At 40.9% G+C, this 18,309-nt stretch overlaps 1 protein-coding gene and 4 non-coding genes across 5 annotated transcripts in view; 2 read left to right on the top strand and 3 right to left on the bottom strand.

Moving 5' to 3' along the window:
- Positions 1-18,309, bottom strand: part of LOC128604864 (E3 ubiquitin-protein ligase UBR2-like) — a 356,764-nt gene that overhangs the window by 213,397 nt on the left and 125,058 nt on the right. The window lies entirely within an intron of this gene.
- Positions 7,179-7,250, bottom strand: trnag-ucc (transfer RNA glycine (anticodon UCC)). The gene has a single exon. It is a non-coding gene; the product is annotated as a tRNA-Gly (tRNA).
- On the top strand, positions 7,347-7,419 carry trnav-cac (transfer RNA valine (anticodon CAC)). Its single transcript has one exon. It is a non-coding gene; the product is annotated as a tRNA-Val (tRNA).
- Positions 8,621-8,692, bottom strand: trnag-ucc (transfer RNA glycine (anticodon UCC)). The gene has a single exon. It is a non-coding gene; the product is annotated as a tRNA-Gly (tRNA).
- trnav-cac (transfer RNA valine (anticodon CAC)) lies at positions 8,789-8,861 on the top strand. Its single transcript has one exon. It is a non-coding gene; the product is annotated as a tRNA-Val (tRNA).

The raw sequence follows: 18,309 nt of genomic DNA, 5'->3' as shown, positions 1-18,309 counted from the left end.
TCTCCTCTTCCTCCTCCATATCCTGCAGCTGTGACTCTACTCATGAGCGTCGTGATGCGATTGATGTGTTCATGCTGCATCTGCGGTTGGTGCCATTATTCAGCATGGATTTGGGTGTGGAAGATCTGAGGCCCATGAAGCTGCGAGCTAAATGGACTGCTAGCCAAAACAGGTTCTCCACCTCTTCTTCTTCATGCCCCTCTTCCTCACCATCATAGATGACTCGCAGTTTTTTCTTCTTGTGGGGCAGAGCAAGGACTCGTCTGCTGCAGTGAAATATACTGATTTCTGCCTACCACTATCATTGTTGGGTGTGGGGGTCAGATTCATCTATAGCTCCAATGGCAGAGGTTTAGATGCATCAGCATCAAACTCGATGCAGGCTTTTGAATCAAAGTCCACCTCTGATAATGCTTTTGGTATGTTTGACTCAATTCCCAACAGAACTACAGATGAATCTGATTGCATGAAAGGAGAAATGTGCAAGGTCTGATTGAGTGAGTGTGTATGATCGGATTTCTCCTCTATGATTAAACGCTCCTCATCATTTATGCTCTTAAACACTTGTCCAAAATAACTGTCCTGTCACCTGTGTAGATAAATCCATCACATGCTCATCCTTCACCTCCATCCCTCCATCCATGCTCATCGTCTCCAGCTCGTCCGATCCTGATTGGGTGAGATCCACCACGGCAGGTGGGCTGAGGTTATGGCAGGGTGGCGTGGTTTGACATCATCCATCGTCGTGTGTTGGTCTGGGCACTGTTGCCATGACAGCGGGAGCCAACTGGGTCCTGAGTTCTGATTAACGCTGTCCATCATGAGGCTGTGCAGCTGTGGACTCGGCCTGGACCAGGTCCTGCGCTTTCTGCACACGCTGGTCACTGTAAATACAACACATACAAATACAACAGCACGGCACACTCCTGACTTCAAAAAAAGAAATTGCAAGCATTCTAGCAAAAACTTTCAAAAACAATTCCTCTATTGAGAACTGCCCTCCTGCTTTCTGGACTTTTCTTACTCAGCAAGAAAAAGAAAAGAGAAACTTCGGCTCCGGTAACAACCGACCTTTTACTACGCATAGAACATCTCTATTTGAGGAAGAGTAAGAAACATATAGTTAAAAGTAAAAATACTAAAGTGTACCGTAACCCTAAAGCTGATTGTTTGGTGGGGAGGTGTGTCTGATTGCTTATTCGGAAACAATCTGACACGCTGTGACATTTATTTCTTCTGGTTTAGTCAAATTTCAGATTAATGTTGTTTACAACACAGACAGCAGAAAATCCAGGTGGAGGAGTTTCAGTTTCTGACACTGTGGTCTCAATATCTTTAGAACGAGGAACTGAACTCTCCATACCTCCTGAACCACACCCTGATCACAAGCACTTGGTGCTAATGGGCTAGGGGTTAAGCTTTTGGAATTAAGGGGCTAGGGGTAGAGAATGAGTTAGGCAGTAGGAAATTACCTCTGTTACACTGTTGGTAGACTTGAAATGTGGAGTTTGTGGAATATCAGTAAGACTGTAATATCCAGAATGCACTGCATGAGATGAGAGTGAGGAGGGTACAGGATTCTCTGCAGTGCCAGTGTACACCTCAGAGCTCTGGACTCGAAACTTTACATTCTGAAACCCTGCAAGACAGAATTGTGTCCATAGCACATTATCAGTCTTACCCTGTGTGTGTGTCTGTCTGTCTGTCTGTCTGTGTGGTCACTTCTTCCATAAGGCATGTGTTGAGCCATGGCTGATGGATCACAGGACCTGCCCGATGTACGTGTGACATCCTCAAATCCCTCAGAGTAGAGGTGAGGTGTGTGCGTAAATGGATTCATGAGAGTTTCTCATCTCTCTAGAGACGGATGTTGAGGAGCAGCACATGTAGACGGTCACTTCTGCTTTGCATTCGTTTCCCAGCAGCACTGAGTACTTTCACACACACTGTGACTCAGTCTCCAGCATACACCCCAACTCCGAGTCTCTCACACAGCGATGCTGCCTTTTCTGGATATGAATCTCTGCATGCAACAGAGCAGCTGGGTCCTGCTGACCACACACATGAAGGTGAGAAGTGCGCGTGCACACACACACTGTATTTCAGCCTGCCTTGCTGAATTCCAGAAGCTGCTGCTAATGAGCTAGTTTGTTCACTGTGTGTGTGTGTGGGGGGGGTATTATTTTGGAAGCACACACCTGTATTTGGACTAAACATACTAGCATGACCACAAAAAGATTCAAGATTGTGGCTCAACTGACGAGAGGCCATAAGGTTTGTGAGAACGCTGATATTCTTGTCCTAGGTTCGATGGAAACATGGTGTCAGGACGTGCGCTGGTCTGTCAATACAGTTCCCTCTGAAGCCCAGGATTTGTTTTTACCATACACTGAAGACATTTGGGTTTGAGATATGTCGGTCATTTTTAGGACATTCCAAACATGTTCCAATATTTTCGATCATTTGAAAAATGGGTAGGTTTAAACACAAGGTGCCATATTTTAAGTTGTTTGACCAGAATTTCATTTCCTAATATTTACATCTAAATTTGTTAATCAACTCCTATTCATCGTTTGATCTCAAGCCCAAATGTTTCCAGTATATGGCAAGCCAAAATAATTGTCCTTGCTGTTCTAATACTTTTCTCCATATAATGGGAATAGCTCAGCAGCGGTGTTCTTCACAGTGGCTGACAGTTTTTGGTCTTGGTCTTGTCACTGAGTTGACCTGTGGAGATCCAGGGCAGGTTTCATGGTGATTTTCTCTGGCAGGTGGGGCATCTTCAAGTTACTTGGTTACAGTTATATTTCTATAGCACTTTTCTAGACACTCAAAGTGCTTTACACTGGGAGGAGACCACTAGTGTGTATCCTCCACCTGGATGATGGGACAGCAGTCATAGTGCTCCAGAACTCCCACCACACACCAGCTATTAGTGGAGAGGAGAGAGTGATGTAGCCAATTCAGAGATGGGGATTATTAGGGGGTGATCGAGAAGGCCAATGAGGGAATTTGGGCAGGACACTGGGGTTATACCCCTACTCTTTTTTTTTAAATTTTATTTATGTTTTATATTTTTAATGACCACAGAGAGTCAGGACCTCAGTTTAATGTCTCATCCAAAAGACAGTGCTGTTTATACAGTAGTGTCCCCGTCACTATATTGGGGGCATTAGACCCCACACAGACCACAGGGTGAGCCCACCCTGCTGGTCTCACTATTACCACTTCCATCAGCAAGCTTAGTTTTCCCCAGGAGGTCTCCCAGTACTGGCCAGGCTCAACCCTGCTTATCTTCAGTGGGACGCCAGGCAAGAGCTGTAGGGAGAGATGGCTCTGGTTATGTATTTCTGCATTCAGTGATGGACTGGGAACCTGTTTTCTCGTAGCTGTCCTAACTGTTTAGGAGGGCGTGCTCCTCAGTGCAGAGGTACGCTTCCATATGGAGGCTCTATTCAATGACTGTACCCTGTGCTGTGATTGGCTTGCAGGTTTGGAGGCAGTGTGTTTGAAGTGCCACTGCACTATGATAAGCCCGCCTTTGAGAGTGAAACTCGCAGCTAGGAGACCAGCAAAACACACTGTGACTGTGAACACACACACACACACACACATGCGTACATGTTCACATACACTATACATACATTTACAGTCACGGGTTTGGATTTAAAAATGCATTTTATTTAACTTCTGTGTGTGAGTTATTTAATGACCTCATGCTGTGGTTAATGGGAGGAAAATCTCTCTTCTCTTTTATCTCTGGGGTGTGTGTACTGGAGAAACACACAGTTCACCAGCTCCCTCTGCTGGACATGTGTTGCATTACCTCTCTCTTTCTCTCGCACACAGTCCGTATATACTGAATTTGCCATGTGACAGGTGTTCCTGGTTCAGTATGGGTGGAGCTTATGTGAATTTTTTTTCAACTTAATCATGTGACATCCGTTAGCTTTTCTTTCCACTTGTTCAGCTTGATCATCTATTTAATGCTGTATAGCGACTGCTGGGTAGGTAACGTTAATGTTCGCTATGTTAACTAGTGCTGTGGGTAGGTGACGGGCTATTACTAAACTATTATACTGTTTAATTATAGGCAGGCTTTTATGCCCACAAATACTAAAGAAATAAAAACAGAAGCTAGTGGTAATGTTATACAGTTCAGATTATACTTAAGCTCCGCCCTCACTGACTCAGACACGCCTGTCAATTGGCACAAAAAGCTTGCTATTTAAAAAAAAAAAAAAAAAAAACAACTTAAAATTTTTCTAATTTTACTAAATATTTTACAAAATATCAAAATGTGTCCTTTTATGTGTGTGTGCTTCACAATGTGGCCTTATTGGTATCTTCTGTACTCTATGAACTACTGATCTGAGCTGTTAAATAAGAGGTGTAATTTTAATCAAATTATAGTGATATGAAAATGTAAACTGTAAGTAAAGTCTCTTTTTATCATGAATGTGTGTGTCCACTTGATCCCTTGGCATGAGCGGGGATATTTATCTAGAGTATCAGTTACTATACGAAGTCTGTAGTAACAGCATTTCTCTGAAGATGATTTAATGGAACTTGTGTTTAGAGTGTAACTTGTACTTTAGTTTTCTTCATTTTCCCAAAATTTAACACCAGATACTTCACAGTACACGAATACCACATGGAGATACAAACTTTATAGTTGACGTGAGGGTAACACTGTTTACACAAGGGTAATAGGGTTGACACTGAGGTAATGCTGTTTACACAAAGTAACAGGCTTGACACTGAGGTAACAGGGTTTACGACCTTTAAGTGTAGAGATCTGATTAATTTTATGTACATATGCGTGTTCATGAATAAAAAAAACGTACTGTCGTGTCTGCTCAACTTTTTTTTGATGAGGGATATGCAAATTGAATTTAAATTCACTAGTCTTACTTAAATTTCCTATATTAACTTGTAGATTTTAATTATAAATATATTTTCTAATTATTATAGTCTCTATTGCATCACTGGAACAATGGCCCATATACACTCAGCTAATCACGTGACAGCAGCACTGTACATGAAATCATGCAGCTACAGGTCAATAGCTTTATTAATGTTCACATCAAACATGTATTATTGTGTATGGGGAGGACCGGGTGGGTGTGAGACCCAGTTTCTGTCCCAATTTCTGTCCCAGTCTGGCCCGGCTCCTTCAGGAACTACTTTATCTGATGTGTATATCAGCTGCTTATTTCTTCTTGGCCTTTACACACAGTAAAGGTTTACTGTGCTGCAGTTCTACATGTCTTTATTCTTTTGACCATTAGGGGGTCTCCAATGTAAACCCTTGAGAAATTAAACATTTTCAACACATCTGTAATAAAGCTGCAACTTTTGGGGTTTTGAGGGGTTTTTTTTTTTTTGGAGAGTTTTTTCAGGTTTGAGGGGTTTTTGGACTGTTTTGGCGGGTTTTTTGGGTTTTGAGTTTTTTAGCATTTCGGAGGGTTTCAGAAGTTTTCTGAGTTTTTTTTTATTATTTTTTTTAGGGTTTTGGAGGGCATTGGAGTGTGATGATCATGGTGACAATGTTGACGATGTTGATGACGACGATGATGTTGACGATGATGATCATGATGACGATGATGGTGACTATGATGATGATGACGATAGATGATGACTATGACCATGATGATGACAATGTTGATGACGTGATTATTATGATGATGATGATGAAGATGATGATGACGGCGACGATGATGATAACGATGGTGATGATGATGACAATGACGATGATATGACGGCGATGATGGTGACGATGATGATGATGATGATGATGATTACGATGATGGTGATGACGATGATGGTGATTATGATTACGATGATGAGAACGATGACGATTATGATTACGATGATGGTGACGACGATGATGACGGTGACTATGATGATGACGGCAATGAGGGTGACAATGATGGCAATGATGACAATGACGACGATGATGACGATTATGAGGACGATGATTGTGATGGTGATAATGGTGGTGATGATGATCTGAAGTCTTTATTTTCTCCTACAGCATGTATGAAGCAGTGCTGCACGGAGCAGATGACGGAATGTCTGGACTGGATTATGGCTGAATGTAAGAATTTGTATTCAAAATTTCTGCAGAGTATGGCGATCTCCTTCATACAGAAGTCAGATGGTTGAGTAGGAGTAAGGTACTTCACCGTTTTATTTCCTTGGTGAGTGAAATTAAGGCTTTAATGGAACCAAGGGGGGGAGGACACTAACCTGTTGTCTGATGGCTGCTTGATCTTGCATTCTTGGCTGATGTGACAGAGAAACTGAATCAGCTCAATCTTCAGTTACAAGGTAAAGACAAAACCATATGTGATATGATCAGTGCTGTGAAGGTATTTAAAGCAAAACTGTCATTTTACCTTCAGCAATTGAAAAACAAAAGATTGCAACACTTCCCCTCATTGGTAAAGATAGAAAGAAAGCCATGCAAATGCAACCAAAGTTTTGGATGTACTCGAGTATTGTGACCTCCTGTCCAGGCTTGGGCAGGAATCTGAGGAAAGGTTCAGTGATTTTGAGAATCTTGAGATATGTGTGGCATTTGTTGCCGTCTTTCATGGAGATAGACATGGATCACATTTCAAAGCAGATGGCTGAACTGTTCAATGTCAATGCTGTAGAGATGGAGTTGGAGGTTATTAATCTCCAAAATCATATCCAGCTGAAATCTCAGCAACATTCACAACATTTCTGGAGACTTGTAGACCCAGAAAACTACAAGAACATTCACCAAGCTGCCCTCAAAGCATCTGCTTTATTTGGATCTACAGACCTTTGTGAAGCAGCGTGTTCTGATATGAACGTGATCGAATCTAAATTCAGAACAAGACTGACAGATGAACATTTAAATAATTGCCTAAGAGTGAACCTAAGTGCATACACACCAGCATATACCTCCCTTGTGGAATCAATGCAGTGTCAGTCAGCTCATTAACTGTAAATAAGTGTGAATGCACTTCATGTCATATTGGATATTCTGTGTTTGCAAACAGTGAAGAAGCACTAAGAAAACAAGTGGGAAGCCTGCCGAGAAGCCTATGGCACATTATGTTGACCCATTTATTTTCAGGTAGATGATTCCTTCCTTTTGTGCCAACTACCATAAAGCACCTCGAGAAACTCCAAGTTACAATCCGTGCATTGGCCGGGAATCGAACCCAGGTCAACTGTTTGGAAGGCAGCTATGCTCACCTCTATACCACCAATGCCACGCTAGGCAATTCAACTCTGCTGAACAAAAGTTTAAGTATGTGCTCTTCTCATCAGCAGACCATAGGCAACAGCTAAAGGGTGCTCCTGTCGTGGTTTCTGTAGAGTAGTGGTTATCACGTTTGCTTCACACGTGAAAGGTCCCTGGTTCGAGACCGGGCAGAAACAAGCTAGAAATTTTGAACTTTACTTTAATAACTGACCGGTTGTCATCACTGTAGGATCAGGTCCTCTAGGAACAGCCGGAAAGCGAGACCTTGGACAGAGCAGATTTCCTTCTTTTGTGCTTTTGTAGCAAAGCAGTTAACATTTGCTTACAAAATGAAAGGGAGTCTCTGGTTTTCCACAGAAAGGGGAAGCCTGGCTCTTTTGTTGCTCAATAAGAGTCTGTGCGTGACTGGAAAATTTTCCGTAAAGTACTGGTCGCCAAATTCACCTATCGGCAAGAGGTCTACGCCCGGAAAAGGCTGGGAGCAGTTTCCCTTCCATTGAGCTTTTGTATCAAGGCAGATAACAGCTGGTTGCAAAATCACAGGCAGTCTCTGCTTTTCCACTGAACGTGGAAGCCTGGCTCTTTCCTTCATCAAGAAGACAAGAGTAATGATGCGCTTGACTCGAGGTTGCAGCTTGTAATTCCCCACCTCCAAGCGGGAAAACGCAAAGCAAACGCACCCTCAACTTGAAATTGCCATTCGTCAATAGTGGGAAGTCTTCTGATCTACCAGTTCCTTCCCTGTTCATCGAGTGACGTCGAGTCGGCATGACGGATTCAGAATTCACAAAGTGGCACTTACCTCAGTGGTTATTTGCTTTAGATCAGGGTTGTCCAGTCTTATCCAGAATGGGCCAGTGTGGTTGCAGGTTGTCATTCTAACCAAGCAGAAGCCACACTTTAGTCTATTGAAAGACAAGATCAGCAGATCCAACAATTGGAATCAGGTGTGGCTCCTGCTAGATTGGAACGAAAAGCTGAAGATTGGACAACGCTGCTTAAGACCAATCAGCATATAGACATATTTGCTTATTAAATATAAAACATTGACTATATAGATGGCTGATTGCGGAAAATGTACACCTCTCATCACAGTTTGCATGCTAGCTTGTCGCTAACAAAAGACAGACACGGAGAGACCGCATTTTCTTACATTTTCGCCCCTGTTCATGGGTCAAACGTGCCCTGACGGATAATGATGTGTTTACAAACAGCAAAGAAGCACTAAGAATTCAAGTGGGAAGCAGAAAGAGTTGTGGGAGGCCTGCCAAGAAGCCTATGGCACATTAGGTTGACCCATTTATTTTCAGGTAGGTGTTTCCTTCCTTTTGTGCCAACTACCATAAAGCACCTCAAGAAGCTCCAAGTTACAATCCGTGCATTGGCCGGGAATCGAACCCGGGTCAACTGCTTGGAAGGCAGCTATGCTCACCTCTATACCACCAATGCCACACTAGGCAATTCAACTCTGCTGAACAAAAGTTTAAGTATGTGCGCTTCTCATCAGCAGACCATAGGCAACAGCTAAAGGGCACTCCTGTCGTGGTTTCTGTAGAGTAGTGGTTATCACGTTTGCTTCACATGTGAAAGGTCCCTGGTTCGAGACCGGGCAGAAACAAGCTGGAAGTTTTGAACTTTGCTTTAATAACTGACCGGTTGTCATCACGGTAGGATCAGGTCCTCTAGGAACAGCCGGAAAGCGAGACCTTGGACAGAGCAGATTTCCTTCTTTTGTGCTTTTGTAGCAAAGCAGTTAACATTTGCTTACAAAATGAAAGGGAGTCTCTGGTTTTCCACAGAAAGGGGAAGCCTGGCTCTTTTGTTGCTCAATAAGACTCTGTGCGTGACTGGAAAATTTTCCGTAAAGTACTGGTCGCCAAGTTCACCTATCGGCTAAAGAGGGCTACGCCCGAAAAAGGCTGGGAGCGGTTTCCCTTCCATTGAGCTTTTGTAGCAAGGCAGATAACAGCTGCTTGCAAAATCACAGGCAGTCTCTGCTTTTCCACTGAACGTGGGAGCCTGGCTCTTTCCTTCATCAAGAAGACAAGAGTAATGATGCGCTTGATTCAAGGGGTAGGGGTAGACATGGCCAGGGAATAAGAGAAACAATACAGAGCAGCAAGTAGTTACACAGACTCCTGAATGTTCTCAGTAACCATACATTTCATGTAAACACCAACCAGAAAAACTGAAAATATATGTACACACTGTATTTCACAATAATTAACAATGGTCAAGTCCATCAATAACGCAAATGTCCAAGTCTGTTAAGTTCAGTACCCCAACTAAACTTTCTAAATCTTACGGTTCGGTCCCCATTTGGGCGCCACTCTGTAGCGTGGTACCTTATGGGGTTTGGATGCCAGACAGTTCAAATTAACAGTCACTTATAACTTATAATTTGGACATCACTCAGAATAAGGCTACTCAATTCTTACAAAATAAGTTTATTATTATTTATGCAATAAACATAAGAAAATACAGATCGTTTCAGTCATAGAAACCGAAATAATGACAACCAAAAAGTTCCCCTATGTGGGATTAATAAATGCACCCATAAGGAAACAAGGCTCTATTCATGAAAGAAAATTTTCACACACAAAAGGCAGAAAAAAAAACATTTAACCCCAAAATAATTCTTAACCAAAACAAAAAAGTTGTTCACTTTAAAAGCTGCACTTCAATGGCGGTGATTTAGGCGTACGGGAGTTCGTGAACCCGAAAGCATGGGAAACCGGCAGTCAGATTCCGCTTAACACTCGGAGGTCTTTACAGACAGTAACATCCAACGATTTAAACATACTGGTTCTCCACAAAAGTATTAAAGAAAGGATCTCAAAACCGTGACGTGCCTCCGAACCCTCAAAACTCCGCTCGCTCGTTTATTCACCTTGGCAGAATATTCCCGAAGTGTTCGCCAGCCTCCTGAATCAATATCCACAAGGTTATAATCCACAGTAAGAGCATTAGCATGGTCCTTGGCAAACGCACACCATCAGTTCCGCCATTCCCACCTGGCTCTCATTTCCGCGTCCCGCTTTCTCTCACCTAGTCACCTGTTCTTTTCATTGCTTCCTAAGACCCCACCCTTCTCTTCATCTCTTTTTTTACTTCCGTTAATTAAAACACCACGGAATGGAACGGACTTCGCTTCTGCGTCACTAAATGGTAAAATGGTAAATGGCGCACTTATATAGCGCTTTTATCCAAAGTGCTTTACACTGTGTCTCATTTACCCATTCACACACCAACGGTAGCAGAGCTGCCATGCAAGGCGCTAACTTGCCATCGGGAGCAACTTGGGGTTCAGTGTCTTACCCAAGGACACTTTGGCATGTGGAGTCATGCTGGCCGGGAATCAAACCGCCAACCCTACGATTGGTGGATAACCCGCTCTACCACCTGATCCACAGCCACCCCTGTCACTGTGCAGCTATCTGTTACAAATGAATGGGAAAATATCCTTGGCATCCCTGCAATTCAAGGATGTTGTAATTGGTAAGTTGTGATGTCAAAAGTATCTGTACCAAGTTGATACTAAAATTTTAAAAAGAATGATACGATAAGTTTTTTTTTCAGTACCGGCAGTACCAAGTATTCTCCTGCTTTCTGATTGACTTTCTTTTGTAGGTATTAATTAACCGTGATTTCCACTCAGCCATCTTACTGGAATTTGTGTCGGTTAGGAATAAGACTGAGGATGGAGTTGTACAGTTTTGTAGTGTGTATCATTTGTAAATATTGTTAACTTCTTTACCATAGCCATGCTGAGGGAGGTGTTGACTAAATTAGAGATGGTGCTGGACCAACAAACCACTGAGCTTGCTTCAACTACAGGTGTTCCAGGTGCAGTCTTTGGATACTGATGAAGATTTACTGCCCTGCAAGATCTTCCTCAACTGCATAGTCTGGAGCAAAGGATGCAACAGAGCCCAGATTGCAAGCAAAAACTGGTGAGAATTTTTTTCTTTTTTTGTTAACAATTGCTTGCACAATTACACAGCTACTGAGAGTGTTTGTTTTCTCAAGGTGACACACTCGTACTCAAAGCACAACATTCAACACCACTTTGATATGAGGGAACAGTTATGACCTAATCTTTGGTAGAGGAGCAAAACATGGAAAGCACACAGGGCAGGGTAACTGCAGAAGTAGTGAGGAGCACTGACACAGTTGACAAGGCAATACATTCTTATTAATTATATATATTTTATATTATTTTATATTATATTATTGTTTTAAAAATCATCGGTTTCAGGTAAACTGGTTGGCGCTTATTGACAGGGCAGATGTGCTTGACTGCACCTGGCGCATATTGAAGAGGGTGATTGCTAACTCCCTGGCAAAGAACCTCAATTGGAGGGGAGTCAATGGAAAGACTTCACTGGCCACTCTCCAACTCGGAGAGGTCGTGATTGGTAGGTATATCTGTTTACATACAGAATTAGCTGTCTCTCTCAGATGATATGTAAGGGGTAATAGCTAGATGTGCATTAAACGATTTTAGTGCATGATGTGGAGGAAAAGAACCACTCGTTCAAATCGTCACCTAGCCATGGATTACCCCGCTTATACCATGGTCTTTCCACAATTAATAACGTTAAAGCTGTCATTGATTTTAGAAGCACAAACTTTGATTAGAAGTTTAAAATGACAGTTAATTTCTATTAGTTAGGTCGTTAGATCTGGAATTTTGCCCGATATAAATCAGACACAGAGATAAAGTAGTGTGATGAGATTACATTTATTTGAATGAATTGACCGATATCTATCAGAGACAGAGAGATTAAGCATATATGAATTACCTGCATCATGTGCCTCTCAGCAGTCAGTCAGTGCGTTTACATGGACAACAACAATCCACTGTTAACCCGATTAAGACGATACTTTGATTAAGAAACTACCATGTAAACAGCAATTTTTAATTACCTTAATCTGATTAAAGTCAAGTTACTCGAAGTAAGCACTAATCGAATTAAGACATGTCGAGTACTCCTGTTTTAGTCGCATTATCAACGTGTATTACAGACATGTAAACACCTGAATCACATTATTAACGTCGTGTGAGTTTTCACCACATTTTGCGACAGGACACGTACACACACGGCAGTGCTCAACATTTTACGGCGAACAAGAGAGCGCGGCTGCGTCCCAAACCGCATACTTGCCTACTATAGGCCTGTAGTGGGGAAAATACATCTATCTCGGCTACTATGGAGACGCTAAATGCACGGTTTGGGATGCAGCTCAGGGCTTCAAGCAGTTGTCTATTTGCACGTACAGCATGACAAATAAATAACTGCGCTTAAAGCGTTCATAAAAAAATTAAATAAAAACACCCAAAACTGTATACTATACCATAACGAAGACGAACTGTATGTTGATACGTGAAATTCTGGAGGGACGTCGGACGGCGTGGCGCGGTGACGTAATGACGCGGGCTGTTCATCTAATTATGTTCTATAACATGTAAAATGGGAACATGACAGGAGTATTCTAAAAGCGACTCATGTAAACACCTTAATCACATTATTATCTTACTCAGAGTAAGGTGAATAATTAGATTACTGCTGTCCATGTAAACATAGTCAGTGTTGCGCAGCAGTAGTGTAGTAAAACTGAGAGTTGAATTACTTCACAAACAGTGATGGTAACACCTCATTGCTGAGAAATATAATGTAACTTTTCACCAGCAAAGCTATTTTTTTTGTTAAAGTTGCAGACAGCGCCGGCAAGAAGTGTCTGTGTGTACGAATGTGTGTTCACGAATGTCTCTGTGTGCTCGAGTGTATGTGCGTGTGTGTGTGTATTTGTGTGTGCATGTAGGCTGCGCGTTGATTTAGAAATGCTCACAGTGATCAAACTGACTGGAACTACCTGTGCAATAAACGGTTATAATGCACACCTTCCAGCCAATCAGAATCCAATATTCACACTGACCATGGTATAAACGTAATTAATGCTTAAGATTTATAATAACCTTACGATATGTATTGCTTTCTTCCAATGTTCATAGAAACCTCTTCACGGCTAAAGCTGCAGAGATGGAGGTTGAGGGGACCATGAAGAGGTGGCTCCAGCTGGCATCAGATCGAGAGTGCGGGCGCAAGAGAAGACTTTTGAAAACTTTTGCAAAAAGAAGGTATTTAGAGTGTTTTAACTGTGGTGTCTTTGTTAATTTGTTAAAATGTTCATATTATAGTCTATTTTTGATTGTTTATAAAAGTCCTTGCTGTTTTTAAGTGGTTGAAATTGTGTGTGTGTGTGTGTGTTGGTAGCTGGGTGGCTATACAGTTGCGGTCGGAAGTTTACATACCCCTTGCAGAATCTACGAAATCTTAATACTCTTAACAAAATAAGATTGATCATAAAAATCCTAAGTTTCTTATTTAGTACCACCATGAATAAGCTATTTCACATAACAGATGTTTACATATAGTCCACAAGATAATAGCTGAATTAATCAAAATTACCCCATTCAAAAGTTTACACACGTTTGATTCTTAATACTGTGTGTCGTTACCTGAATGATCCACGACTCTTTTTATGTGTTATGATAGTTGTTCATGAGTCCCTTGTTTGTCCTGAGCAGTTAAACTGCCCACTGTTCTTCAGAAAAATCCTCCAGGTCCTTCACATACTTTGCTTTTCCTGCATATTTTAGCCCTTTCCAGTAGAGGTTATATGATGTTCCGATCCATCTTTTCACACTGAGGACAACCGAGGGACTCGTACACGACTATTCCAAAAGGTGCAAACATTCACTGATGCTCAAGAAGGTAACAGCATGCATTAAGAGCCTGGCTGTAAACGTTGTAAACAGGATGATCATGTAAATTTTTTTGTCTTCTGGGATACTTCTTCTATGCTGTATTAACCATCTTTCTGTAATAAACCTTTTTCACCTCAGAGGACGAGTCTGCAAGTGTTGTCTAATTTCCACGACACACCTCAGTTTTTACATTTTTTTATTTTATTTTTAAAAAAATAATTAAAATTCAATAACCTTTTGACTGTATGAGGTACCGGTAAATGAGAAAAAACATAGTACTACTTTCATAAAATGTCATGTGCAGCTTGATGCTAATTATAGTAATGTATAGTAATTCTGAGTCTTGAACAGTAAACTCTCAAGTGTCATTGTCATGTCACAGCAAACCAGCGACTCCGTTTCCCAGAATGCACCTCAGACTACAAACATGGCAAACACAAACTACAACTCCAAACCAACACACCGACATTGTTAACCTTCTCCAGAATACTAATCAGACAAACCTGTTACCAATGAACCCACTACATTAGAGAAGGAAATACTGGATGTGAAGTGTATTAGTGCTAGTGTGTGTGCATAGACTATCAGTTTAGATACTGACCCTGAACACTACTAACATGCAGTGCTTTCTTGGGGTGGTGCTGAAGTTGGAGTTGAACCAGTAAGAAAGATATTAGAGAGAGGCTTCTTTACACTCCTGAGGATGTTCAATTAGAACCTGCACCAAACTCACCTGATTCAAGTCATCAGCTAATTAAGCGGCCTGCACGAGCTGAGGTGGGTGCTTTAGAGCAGATAAAACTCCAAATGTGTTAGATAAGAGTTCAGAGCCTGTGTTCTAGACACATGATTTAGAGTGGAGACCTAGGCTTAGACCTGAGCTTTGGAGTTATTCTGATTATAGGTTTCAGTGAGGAAGTGACTGAAGTTAAGGAGAGGAACTGAAAATAAAGTTATAGTCTTTCTGAGTAAACAGAATAAGGCTATATTATTGTTCCCGGGGGAAAAAAAAAGAAACTCGTAGAAGCGCTGATGAAATACATATACATAACAAAAACTGCTAGGAAAAAAAACTCGGAACATTTGCTTAGCCTAATACGTTTTTTTTCCATCTGCACAAAATTATTTCAGCAGCCGCTTTTGCAATAAAAAGACTTAAAGTCGAGGGTCCCTGTAAGTATCTACGGAGAGAGAGAGAGAGAGAGAGAGGAGCAGTGAACCATTGACATCATGTACAGAGTTAGCATGAAGGTGTGATTGACAGTTTTTAGAAATCACTTCCTAATCCTATGCTAAGATGAATACTACTAGGCTACTACTATAATAATAATAATAATAATAATAATAATAATAATAAGGAGAAGAAGAAAGATAGATTAAAGGTTGAGGAGTAAAATCAATATAAAGTGGGGCTGTTTTGTCTTCAGCAAGAATACCTAGTGCTAATAAGTAATTTGTCAACAACATTGTATATATCTAGTGCCTGGTAATCAACCTCCTCACCTGGTGAGAGGACAGTCCACTCATCCTCACATTTCACACAGTATGAATAATAATGATAACAAAAGGAAGTAAAGCTAAATGAATGTTTTAACTGAGAGCAATACTTTGTACCCATATTTCCAATTGTATAGTAGATTGCACACAGTTTTTGCTTGTTACGTTCAGACCCGAGGGGATTGCAAACTTCAAAAGCACCATCGTCATTATGACATTCTTCCTCAACTTCCTCAAGCAGATGCTGAGGATCATCAGCCATAGTCCGTTGTAACACAGTGTGTTTATGCTTTTGGTAAATATGACATCTAAAGGACTCATACTTTGAAAAGGTCCTCTGACAGTCATTAAGACCACAAGTTATTGAAAAATTTGCCTCTTGTGCATGAATGAGACCAATGTGCTGGATTAATTTGACAATCGTTCTCCGAGAACATTTAGGACAACAGAATAGGCGAGGCATTTTTGGCAGATATTACTGTAAGAGGTTGATTACCCTGGTAACTGGAGTAGGTAGAGGCTTGTCACCATCCACAGTAAGTTTCAAAACATATTGCTGAAGAAAAATCAGAGTGTTCTTCAAATGAGATGGATATGTTGAATTGAAGACAAAATAAGCACAAAATGAAGCAAGAGCCCTTTCATCCACACCGCTAGCCCAGCAGATCTCTATCCCATCGACTTTGATGACTGCAGTGACTCCTCTTGTAAACACAGTTTTGCAGTCAGTGATTTCTGGTACTTGCAGTGGTAACAGCAGACTTTCTATGACAGCGACCCGCCTTCGAGCCTCAGCTTCATTAACTGTTTTTTTTAAGTGTTGGGGTTTTTTCACTGTAGAAGTTCACTACAACTGTAGAAGTTGTAGAATAAATTCCCCATGAACAACACTGACTGGAGCACATGACCATTAGAAAGATTCAGGTGATGGACTATTAGCAAGTTATTGTCATTCATTCATATAAATTCAACAATTATGTTTTTCACTATTTAGCTGTCTTTTTACTTTAAGGATCTAATAAATTGCATATATGAAATGATTTTATTTACAAGTATCATGTTTGTGATTTTAGGTTATTCTTCATTTAGTACAGCTTCTGACCATTAAATCAAAACAGACTTGTGATTTGATGACATAATGCTTATTTATTTAGAAACAGAAGTACCTAAATACAAACATGCTAAATACTTTATATTTTTATATATAAATAACCAGGTGAAAAAGAAGACAACCTTCCAATTGTGAAACTGGTTATTAAAGCCCTTAATTAAGTGTATTGTCCATGCAGTGTGCACAGATGTCCTTCTCATCTAGGGATAAAATGTTCCGCTGGCCCTTTAAGAAGCAGGAACGTGAGTTCCCGTTCTGCCCAGGAGTATCGCGAGAGTTCACCTGCGAGCAGCGCGATTTACAACGCGATACAGGTGCTTCTTATGAAGTGTGAGAACCGGGAAGTTCTTGTGCATGAAGCAAGACTTTAAGTTTAAAATCACAGTGGAGCCACTGAGCAGTGAGATTAAGCATACTCGTCAGGCTTACATCTGAAGACCAGACATCTGTGGTGAAGTTCATCGCGGAGTGGTTATGAAGAAGCTCGTGAATATGATCTGCCATACGCTTGTATAACTCCGGTAAGCAGACGAATGTGAAATAACGCCGCCTCGGTAAAGTGTAGCGAGACTCAAGGAGTTTTACCAGTCGCTGAAATCCCATGTCCTTCACTACAGAGCATGGTTGATCATCAAGCGCCATAAACTCCAATACTTTCTGAGTAATTTCTAGAGTTTTGTGCTGTCAGATTATCAGATGTTTTTAAATTATCGATAGATGAAAAATAGCCGTTCGGTATCGGCCGATACATCGGTGCATCTCTAGTTAAAACCAAGAATATAATGGGTAATTGCATATTTCATTTTAATTGACCCCCCTTTTTTTTTTTTTTTTTACTGAAGCAGCCTTATATGGTCTTGCATGTGTACAAATATTATATTTGTATGTGTATGTTGTATTTCCTACTGTCGATAAGGAAAGGGAAAAGGAGACAGACTCATATTCTTGGTTGTACAAAACCACACTGTAACTTCAATTCAGTTCCAGTTTATTTGTATAGCGCTTTTTACAATAGACGTTGTCTCAAAGCAGCTTTACAGAAACATATAAACACGGGATACAGATTTTAAATGTGCGACAGTCAACACTGGAACCAGCAACAGACAGGTCATTACAAAATTATGGATAGACGGAATGTTAGAAAAAGAGCAGTAAAAAAGGTCAATGTAATGCTCACCTCATTTGGAAGTCATTTAAGAAAAAATGATCTTGGTGCTGCAGTGCGAGATGACGAGATAACTTCATCTAATATCCAAAATGTTGCTGGTGGCACATATCATTATTTTGGTATTCTTAAAGCTTTGTCCAAAACCATGGAAAGAATCTGGTCTTATATTATAGAGAAGTATGAATTCAAACTTCAACTGAACATGGATGGCTTACCACTGTTTAAAAGTTTGTCTTTGTAGTTTTGGCCCATTATAGGGTTACTGCAGGGTTATACTAAGAAACCAGTTGTCATTGCTCTGTTCTGTGGTAAATCAAAGCCAACATCACGAACTGACTATTTGAAAGATCTAGTCAGTGAACTGCAAGGGTTAAGCAAGGGATTTGCCATAAATGGGAAGCAATTTTTCCTAGAAGTCGCATCTATCCTGTGTGATGCTCCAGCTAGAGCTTTTATAAAGGGAATTAAATCACATACTGGTTATTCAGGTTGTGACAAGTGCATCCAATCTGGTGTGT

The sequence above is a fragment of the Ictalurus furcatus genome, unplaced genomic scaffold (assembly GCF_023375685.1).
Source record: "Ictalurus furcatus strain D&B unplaced genomic scaffold, Billie_1.0 scf4, whole genome shotgun sequence".
Classification (NCBI taxonomy): Eukaryota; Metazoa; Chordata; class Actinopteri; order Siluriformes; family Ictaluridae; genus Ictalurus; species Ictalurus furcatus.
This window is presented reverse-complemented; position numbering and strand designations above follow the sequence as displayed.